Here is a 9,782-nt window from a genome sequence, read left to right as displayed (position 1 = left end):
CATGGCATGGATGTAGGGTAGAAAGAATATCAAACAAGACACCAAGGTTCCAGACTGGCTCATTGAGGTATTGTGTGCATCCTTGGATAGTGATCCTGTAAACACCTGAGTTGTGGTGGCAATCAGGAGAGCCTCGGTCTTGTTATAGTTCAACTGAAAAAAGTTATCTCTCATCCGGGACTTGATGTCTAACAGACATTTTGTCAGGACAGCAGTGGTCCTGGATTCAAGGATGGAGACAGAGAGATAGCATTGGGTGTCATCCGCATATATGTGGAAGTTGACCCCATATCTGCGGATGATGTTACCAAAAGGGAGCATATAGATATTGAAGAGGATGGAACCAAGGACAGAGCCCTGAGGAGCGTTTCATAACTGCAGGGGCTAGAGAAGAAGCCGTTTGTGGAGATGAAGTAGAGGCGGTGTGAAAGGTAGGATCTGAACCATTCAAGGACAGAACCATGAGAGTTGAGGTGAGAGGAGAGGCGGCGGAGGAAAATAGAGTGGTATCAAAGGTAGCAGAGAGGTCAAGGAGGACAAGAAGGGTTTTTTAAGGATAGGAGTGATGACGCCCTTCTGTTTAAGAAATTCCTTTCAATTTTACATTTTGTGTCACACCCACTACCACTTGTATTAATCAGCAAAGTACGGCTTCAGAGAAAGATATTCAACCATGTACTCCCCCACGGAAAATGCATTATGTGGTCATGTGGTTTGGTACATAGTCATACAGGTCAATAATGCCCTAGACTTGATTTGTGATTCCTGTGGAGTTTGCAGATCTCAGCAAGTGTTCCAATTGCCATAAAGTTACTCAGCTAATTGGAATCAGGAGTGATCATTGGTTGAGATTTCTATTCCACCTCTTGACCAGAAAACACTTGTTCGCGTTCTTTTGCACAGATGCTCCATGTTCTTGGTGGCCACACAGCCCCAACACTTTGTCCAGGCTCACTCGGAGCACAATATTAGAGGAGTGTCAGCATTCACCCCTCCCCAAGTATGGGGTCACACAGCCTTGTGAAAACACAGCTCAGATCTGACATCACCTCAGAGCCAATGTGAATTTTTTGGGTTCAAGCGTTTGTCAGAAACCACGCCAAGGATATTATTAAAATGTTTTATTAGCAAATATAAAACCACACAAGCATAAGCATTACAGTACTACTGACGCATTATCTTTACTCGTCGCTCTTAAGTGACTACTAAAGTACTATCTTAACAAGATACACTAAATACTAAAATTCTAAACATATATAAAAAAAATTATGTGATATATGAAACGTGCCTAAATCATCTCTCACTGTTTTGTATGTATGTTGGGTGTATGTTTTAGTAAGTAGGAGAGATACTACCAAGCAGGCAGGAAGTCGTGACGAAGTTCTAAGGCTGGCACAAAAATTAAACACTGTCTCTGGCTTGCTGCTGGCTGCAAACGTCAAGGCTGAACTTGTCCTCTTTGGGGTCAACTCCGGCGAGAGCTGGACTTATCCTCTTTCCGATCCACTCCGGCGAGAGCTAGACTTGTCCTCTTTCCTTCTACCCGCTTCTCTTCTCTTTCTCCCTTTCTCCTCTTTCTACCTTTCTCTTCAGAGGCTCTACAAAGGCTCCTCAGAGGCTCTTCTCGAGGCTCTTCCAAGTCTCCTCTCGAGGCTCTTCCGAGTCTCGTCCCAAGGCTCTTCCCGCAGCTCTTCTCTTTTCTTCTTTTTTTTCTCTCTCTGCTAACTAGTTTTGGCTATCGATTTTTGCACCCTTTTTATACCCCTTTTTTCTACGTTCTAACTCTTTCCCAAGACTTCTTTCTCACACTCTCTGCACTTTCCCAGGCATTCTTTTCTTATCTTCAAGTTGTTTCCTCTTGTACCAGCTAGTAGTATCTTCTGAAAGAGAACAATACTCCTCTTATTCCATCTTATCTAGCCTGACCAAACCACCTGACTCTATGTCCCTGAAGTTTCAGTCCTTTTTCTAACTCTGTCCAGGTGACCTGCTCACTTTAAGTTTTTCCTTCGTATAAATTGCTAGTTTGTATCCCATCCATTCTCCTGGTCCAATTATCCCAGGTTCCTATCTCTTCTGCCTGTAAATCACATGCCCTTGTAAGCGCAGATGGGCTACCATCCATTCTCTGGATCCAGCTATCCTGATCTTCCCTGGCCATGGGTCACATGCCCTTGTACTCCTAGCTCGGTGCCTCTTTACGAGGACTGTGTGTGTGCATGTGTGTATCACATGGCAGTTTTTATTTCTTTTATTCTACTTAATTCATTTATTCATTACGTGATTCACTCAGGCGCTGACAGCATCAGCATCCAAGGCTGCACTCTCCACCTCTCAAAGCCAGTCAGGAACCTCGGCGTTCCGTTCGACCCTGAGCTGTCCTTTCTTCCTCATATCCGCGCCACAACTGGCACCGCCTTCCATCACCTCCGAAATATCGCCAGACTACAGAACTACCTCACCCCTCACGCTGCTGAAACTCTGGTCCACACCTTAATCACCTCAAGGCTGGACTACGGGAACTCTCTCCTCGCCGGCCTTCCCGGCACCTCCCTCCACAAGCTGCAGGTCATTCAGAACTCTGCAACTCGTGTACTGTCCCGCACCAGGCTTCGGGACCACATCACTCCCACCCTCGCTCACCTCCACTGGCTCCCCATCCCCCAGAGGATCGAATTCAAGATCCTCATCCTCACCTACAAGGCCATTCGCGGCCTCGCTCCCTCCTACCTCTCCAACCTACTATCCCCCTACCTACCTGCCCGTACCCTCCATTCCACTGGCTCTGGTCTGCTCCACATCCCCCATCCCAACCGCCCTACCATCGATGGCCGGGCCTTCAGCCTCTCAGCCCCTAGGCTCTGGAACTCTATCCCCCAGTGCCTTCACCTTGCCTCCTCCCTTTCCTCCTTCAAGGCCGGTCTCAAGACCTTTCTCTTCAACCGTGCCTTCAGCTCCCCTCTCGACTCTTTACCCCCTCCTCGCTCCCTCCCTTCCCTCCGACCATTTCCGCCCTGCTCAGGTCCTGACCCAACTGTACAGCGCCTTGGGACGTCCTCCCGACGTGAACGGCGCTCTATAAATGGAATCTTGTTGTTGTTGTTGTGATCAATATTAATTATTCTTATACTATAATCCCAACTATTTACACCAAGTTGCTAAGTGTTGGTGTGCATACATAGCATACCCTGCAGGAGATAAACTTTATGTCTTGAAGCACTTTCTCCAGATGTTGAGATACCATTTACGTTACTAGTTTCCACTCGGTGTGTTGTTGACCCTTAATTTCGTCACTTTTTAACTATCATGCGTATAATCATTTGCACATTTATTATTGATAGAAACAACTTGCAGAGCAGAATTCTTGGCACCGTTTTCTCCACTCTACTGCCTTGCAGACAAAAATATTTCCTTGTATTAACATTAACGCTGACTAAAACTCCAGAAATTGTAAAACATAAACACTCTGAGTAAAGGAATGATATTAAAAGGTTAGATGGAAAACACAGCACTTTGTCTTGTATCTGAGACTTTTATTATATCTCAAAATTATTTAAAGTGTCCTTGGCTAACAATTTTGTGATGAGTGATGACTTGGAAGCTCACCAGGGCAGGACACGATCATCCATCGTTTAACTATCAGAGCTGTTAAGACTCCATCTCTATCATTTCAAGCCAGGATTGAAACTGAAATTCATTCACTTTCTCCTCCAGGCGATTACAAATCATTTCTTTAATGCTGAATAATAAGACTCAGCTCTGATGAGATTGTTTTGGTTATGAAGAAAGTCCTGCATTGCAAATAAGAGGCTTCACTTGAAATCCTGCATCATGTGAATATGTTCCATTTCCCATGAAAATAAAATAATGATTGATAGGCTGTCAAACATTCACCGCCTCGGTTCACAGGAGTAGATGCTTGTCAAGGTATGAACGGTCTCCAGCCAGCCTCGGAACTCTTATCACTTCCTAAAACATGATATTTAGAAATAAAATGGAAAAGGGCAAGACAAAAGCACATGACAAATTCTTTTTAGACGTGAGAAAACTCTTTTAACCTTATGTTGAGAACCAGCTGCAAAATTAAGAGAAGAATTAGGAATTTTCCAAAATTTTGTGCAATCGTAAATCATAGAGCAATGGTATTAATGCTGAAATGAAGAGCTATTTCGGACCTGTGACTTCACACTAGAATCAATTTGCGCCAATAATTGGCTTGCCTAAATTGCATGTACTGCAATATGGCAATGTCAGTGTCCAGTGTTCACATTACAAGGAACTTCCAATGGGCCCTCGAGGCACCTCATCCGTTTCCAATAGGTCCTAGGGCAGTGCAGTGGGTATTGAACAACCAGTACCACCCTCATATTTTTGGTCTGCTCCCTGGGTTATTGCTGTTGAACTCTCCGGGTTCTACAGTAATGTATACACTGGGGAAGATCCTGTGGATATATTAGTCACAGGCGAAGGGTCTCCATTTCTTTACAAGGCAGAAAATAAAATGCATGCCCAAAGCATTGAAATATAAGCACACAACTCAACTCGATTTTTTTAAAAAAAAGCTTAAAAAATACGTATGAATGCTTTAAACATATCAATGACTTCAAGGGCATCTCAATTGGAAGCTGAATAGAATTTACAGTGATTTATATCACAACAACATCCTCTTGAGTTTCAGCATTTGTCTCCTCCATTAGATAACTCATTTAAGGCTGCATTCAAGAAATCTGTATTAAGATCATGTTGATAAAGATTATGAAGAAGTTAATCCAAATTAATACAACAAGCATGCACTAGAAATGAAAATGTCAGACAGGCAGAAAATCATTCACAGAATTCAAGTGCAATAGAGGAACAGATGCTGAACTGAAATGTATGTTCTTCTGAGGTGGAGTAAGACACATTACTGGAGGAAAGCAACAAGAGGTTTTCTATACCCGATTTTGCATTGCATGTAGCACCTTTCATGTTGGTAGGGTGTCTCAAAGCACTTAACAGGATTTATGGCAAACCGTAATATTATTGCACAAGTCTATCAAATAATTTCAAGAAGCGGATTAAGGAAGATATTATGAATAATGATTTCAACAACATTCATTCTACAGATCAACTGTTGATATGTCACACTTACCAGACTATTTAGACTCTAAAGGATCCATCTGTTCATCCACTCTGAGTTGAAATGTTTCTCATTTCTGCATAGGAAACCTTGTGTTTTCAGAACTTCATGGCATCTTTGTTGTGATGGAAATCAATGTAAATTGTATTCAATTTCCAATTCAGAAGCCCCGGCAGTCACTAACATGTTTAAAGCATGTGTGTGTGTTTCTTAAACTTTGTTGACTTAGCAGGTATTATAGCTTTGTGGTTTATTTAAAAAAAACAATTTAGAATCTGTTCTCACCACAGTGAAATGTTCATTGCTTTGGGGGAATGGATTTTTTTTTCAGTTTTGTCACCTTTTATCAATTTCAAGTACAACAAATCAAGTATAGGAAACCTCTCATTGCTGTGCTCCAGTAATGTGCCTTACTCCACCTCAAAAGAACAAACCTTACAGAATTTCAAAAAAGATGTTAAAACTTCAAAAATATTCATTAAAAATGGAAATTATATGTTTAGAAATGGTACTGAACATTTTTCTCCTCCACTTCTTCCTTGCTCAGCATCAAAACCTGCAACTGTGAACTGCTTCAAGACGTTATCTCCATCCCACAGTCCCTTCGCCTTGCTCCTCCCTTGCCTACTTCAAGACCTACGTCAAGAGCCTTCTCTTCGACTGTGCCTACTGTCACTCTCCTTTCCCTACCCGCCCTGCCCACCACTCCTCCAGATCCGAACTCTCTGCTCGGGTCCAAATCCCTGACTGTCCAACGGCCTTGGGATGTCCTCCCGACGTGAAAGGCGCTAAACAAATGCAAGGATTATTATTATTATTATTATTTGTTGTTGCTGTTATCCTATGTGAAAGGTATTATATAAATGCAAGTTCTTATCCTTCTAAATGTAATAAACCTTACATTCTATGGAAATATAAAAATTTAGATATATGGTATTATTTTAAATAAATAATTTTTTTTTGATCTTAAACAGTTTTCAAAGGGTTAATGACCCTCTGGCAACCCCCCCACCCCCACCACCCCCCTTCACCCATAATAGTCTTATTATAACTGCTGTCAAGATTTCAATTGAGTCACAGGATATTTCCTGACATGTATAGAGAAAGACTTAGTATTAAGTGTGATAATAATCATAAAAAATTAACAGCTGGACAAGTACTATATTATTTCAAGACTTACAGTATGAAGAACAGAAGTTAAACAGGTTTATGCAACAGTTATTCACAAAAGTGGAATTGATTGCATATCGTTTTTAGATCCACGAGGGAACAATTTAGTTTTGAGCTTCGACATTTCCTGTAATAGAAAAAATTTGTCATTCTGACAATCTGCTCGATGCCCTTCAGGTAACTTTTGCTGAGTTTGTCTATTGTGGTGCTGCTAAAGTCCCATTTGACTTTATTCCATTATGGTATTCAGATCTGTCCCAATTTTCAATGTGTACACAGGTCAATTTTGCAGTATTTCTTAATGGACTTTCTTAAATAAGATATCCAAAGGGGAACGCTTTCCTTTGACTGAAAATACGTCACCGCAGATCCATGATATAAAAGTGAATCGTTTTGGAGACATAATGTATTTCAATATTTCTTTGGGAAATTAGGTTAAGGAAACTGCAAAATTCAGTATGAAAATGTTCGATCCACTGAGTAGTTTATCTCATGAATGCTCATCAAGATGAGGTAAAAATAAAATTCCCTCCATTTTGCATTCAGTGTCAAAGTTGAGCTCTTTTGGTCAAGGGCAGAAGTCACATGTAATATTAGTCTTGCCTTGTGTTGCTGTGTCTGGAATATTATATTTATTCAAGGCACTAGTTAGGCCACAGCAGAAGTATTGCATGAAGTTCTGGGTTTTCTATTGTAAGTTGCTTATCGGTGTGATGTATATGTAGGTTTATATAGATGATAGCAGGGATTGATGGAGTCATAGTTATAAGGGATAGGCTTACAAAAAATGGGTTTAATGGAACAAAGATAATTAAAAGGGCTTAATAGGTTGAGTGACCTCCTCATCAGCAAATATATTCCCAGAGCAGAACCTTTACTAGTTTATTTCAATTTCATGTATTTTTTGAATTCAGGACCACTACAACTGAGATCACTGTAGTTAATTCGATAGTGGGTAATATTGGAATAGAGCAGAGATAATTGTGGGTAAACAAGCATCCACTCTAGCTTTGTGTGAGGATACAGGAAACAACAACAAGATTACATTTGTATAGCGCCTTTCACGTCAGGAGGACGTCCCAAGTCGCTGGACAGTGTACAGCATTTCAGACCCCAGCTGGGGTCAGGGAGGGATAAGGTAGGGGAGGGGAAGGGGGGTGACCGATGGTATGGTTGAAGAGAAGGGTTTTGAGGCAGGACTTGAAGGAGGCTAAGGAGGGGACGAGGCGGAGTGATTGGGGGATGGAATTCCAGAGGTTGGGGGCAGAGAGGCTGAAGGCTCTCTCGCCAATGGTGGGGCGGGTGGGTCGGGGGACGTGGAGCAGGCCAGAGCTGGCTGAGTGGAGGGAGCGGGCGGGTTGGTAGGGGGTTAGGAGGTCACAGAGGTAGAGTGGGGCGAGCCCATGGAGGGCTTTGTAGGTGAAAACCAGGATCTTGAACTGGATCCTGTGAAGGATAGAGAGCCAATGGAGTTGGGCGAGAGTGGGGGAGATGGGGTTGTGGAGTTTGGTGCGGGAGAGGACACGGGATAGGATTGAGTTATAGTGTTAGCATATCATTGAATTATGTGTAGGAACACTCTCTAGAAATGAAGACAAGAGAACATGTTCCTATATAAATGACTCATTTGTCCATATATCTGGGTCAATTCAGATTTCTTACATCTTAAACATAGAATCAAATTAGTTCAACTACATAAAAAACTAATTGCAGCAACAATTTGTATTTATATTGGGCCTTTCACATCATGCGCATGTCTCAAAATGTTTCACAGCACTGAATGAGAGGCCAAGCTGGAGGGGAGCTGAGGAGAGGAAAGTTGGTTGAATGCCTGATTAATGTGAATGGAATTTGGAGCGGTTGAGAGTAGATAAAAAGGGCTCAACGTGAAGGAAATCTGGGATGGAGTTCCAGTGAGCTGGGACAATGAGTAGCTGAAGGCTCGTACACTGATGGTGGGGGGGATTCGGAGTGGGATTATGCAGGAAAATGAACACTATTGAAATCTGGTGCAGGGCATGAACGAAACAAGATAAATGTGCTTTTCTTTAAGCTTCAAAATCATCAGTGACTTAGATATGTTTTGCATTTTTTCTTTGTTCAGAAGATTTTAAAGTTGCTGAGGAGTGATTTGTATTGTGCAGCTCATAGAGCAGGTACCCTCATTGTACATGATTGACTCCAAGGTATTATTGCATGCCTGGCAATGGAATGTCAGAATCGAGCCAGTCCTCTGTGGTGGTCTCGATAGTCCGGTTCTTGAGCCAGGTGGGTCCATAGTATTCCAGAGCACTGCTGATGACAGCACAGCCAGCATGGCTCATCGGCAGGACCTGGAAGGGAAGACCAGTCACTGGGGTCAGGGAGTTCCTGTTAACCCTGCAAGTCAAAGCCCGAACGGGTAGGGTGGTCCTAGCTGGACAAGCAGCTGGAAAGCTTGCCGGACAGCAATATTAATGGCAAGCTATGCAGTTTCAGCTGGTTAGACTCCAGCAGTACCCCAATGCACACTCTGGGGTCCCCAAGCCTTGGCTCTTGCCAACCTGTGCCTAATACTTTCCAGGGAGAGAGTGCGCATTCCATTCCAACAATCTATCTCTGGGATTTCCATGTGTAAGAGGGATGCATGGAAATCTCAGCTTGGTTTGGATACTCTTAAGCTTGGTGATGGGTTTCCGCATGTGTCAGACAGGCAGACAGGGTGAGCACCCCAAAAAACATTATTATTTGGATGAGACGTTAAACTGAGGCCCGTCTGCCTATTCAGGTGATTGTTAAAAAACCCATGGCACTATTCAAAAAGAAGAGTTTCTCCCGCTGTCCTAGCCAACAAACCTCCAAATAAAATTGGTCATTCACTCCATGGCTGTTTGTGGGACATCACTGTGCACAAATTGGCTGTGGGTGCCCCACAAAACACAGTCATTCCACTTTACAATATATTCTGTGAAGGGCTTTGGGACATCCTACTGATTTGAAAGGCGCTATAACAAATGTAAGAATCATTATTATATTATTATTGATAATCATTGCATTTGATACAGTGGCTTATCACATTGTTGAGACGTCTCAAAGCGCTTCACAGGATTTGCTGTGTCGTGCCACATTCTGCGCAGATGTGACTCTAAATTAAGCATTGCATTTCCATGTTTCACTTTCAAAGTATGGTTTTATGACATTAAAATTGTTAAAACAAAGCTACATCATAATGAAATGAAAACTGAAAAGTGCTTGAGGGCCATAACAGCTTTATCAGCACCTGAAGGAGATTATTTGAGATTAAAGCTAAACAAATGGTTACTGAAAATGCGACGTCTTTGATGATGTGATTTATTTTTAGGTTAAACGGCAACCGGAGAGTATTGTGGTTTTGGAAGAAAGAAACCTAAATTTACTGCAATTTAGAATTGAACATTGAAAGCTTTTGAAGGAATTATACATGGATAACAGGTGAAAAGGATGATTTCTCTTTCATTATAAAGATTTGCAATTG

This window comes from Callorhinchus milii, unplaced genomic scaffold (genome assembly GCF_018977255.1).
Source record: "Callorhinchus milii isolate IMCB2004 unplaced genomic scaffold, IMCB_Cmil_1.0 Scaffold3, whole genome shotgun sequence".
Lineage (NCBI taxonomy): Eukaryota > Metazoa > Chordata > Chondrichthyes > Chimaeriformes > Callorhinchidae > Callorhinchus > Callorhinchus milii.
This window is presented reverse-complemented; position numbering follows the sequence as displayed.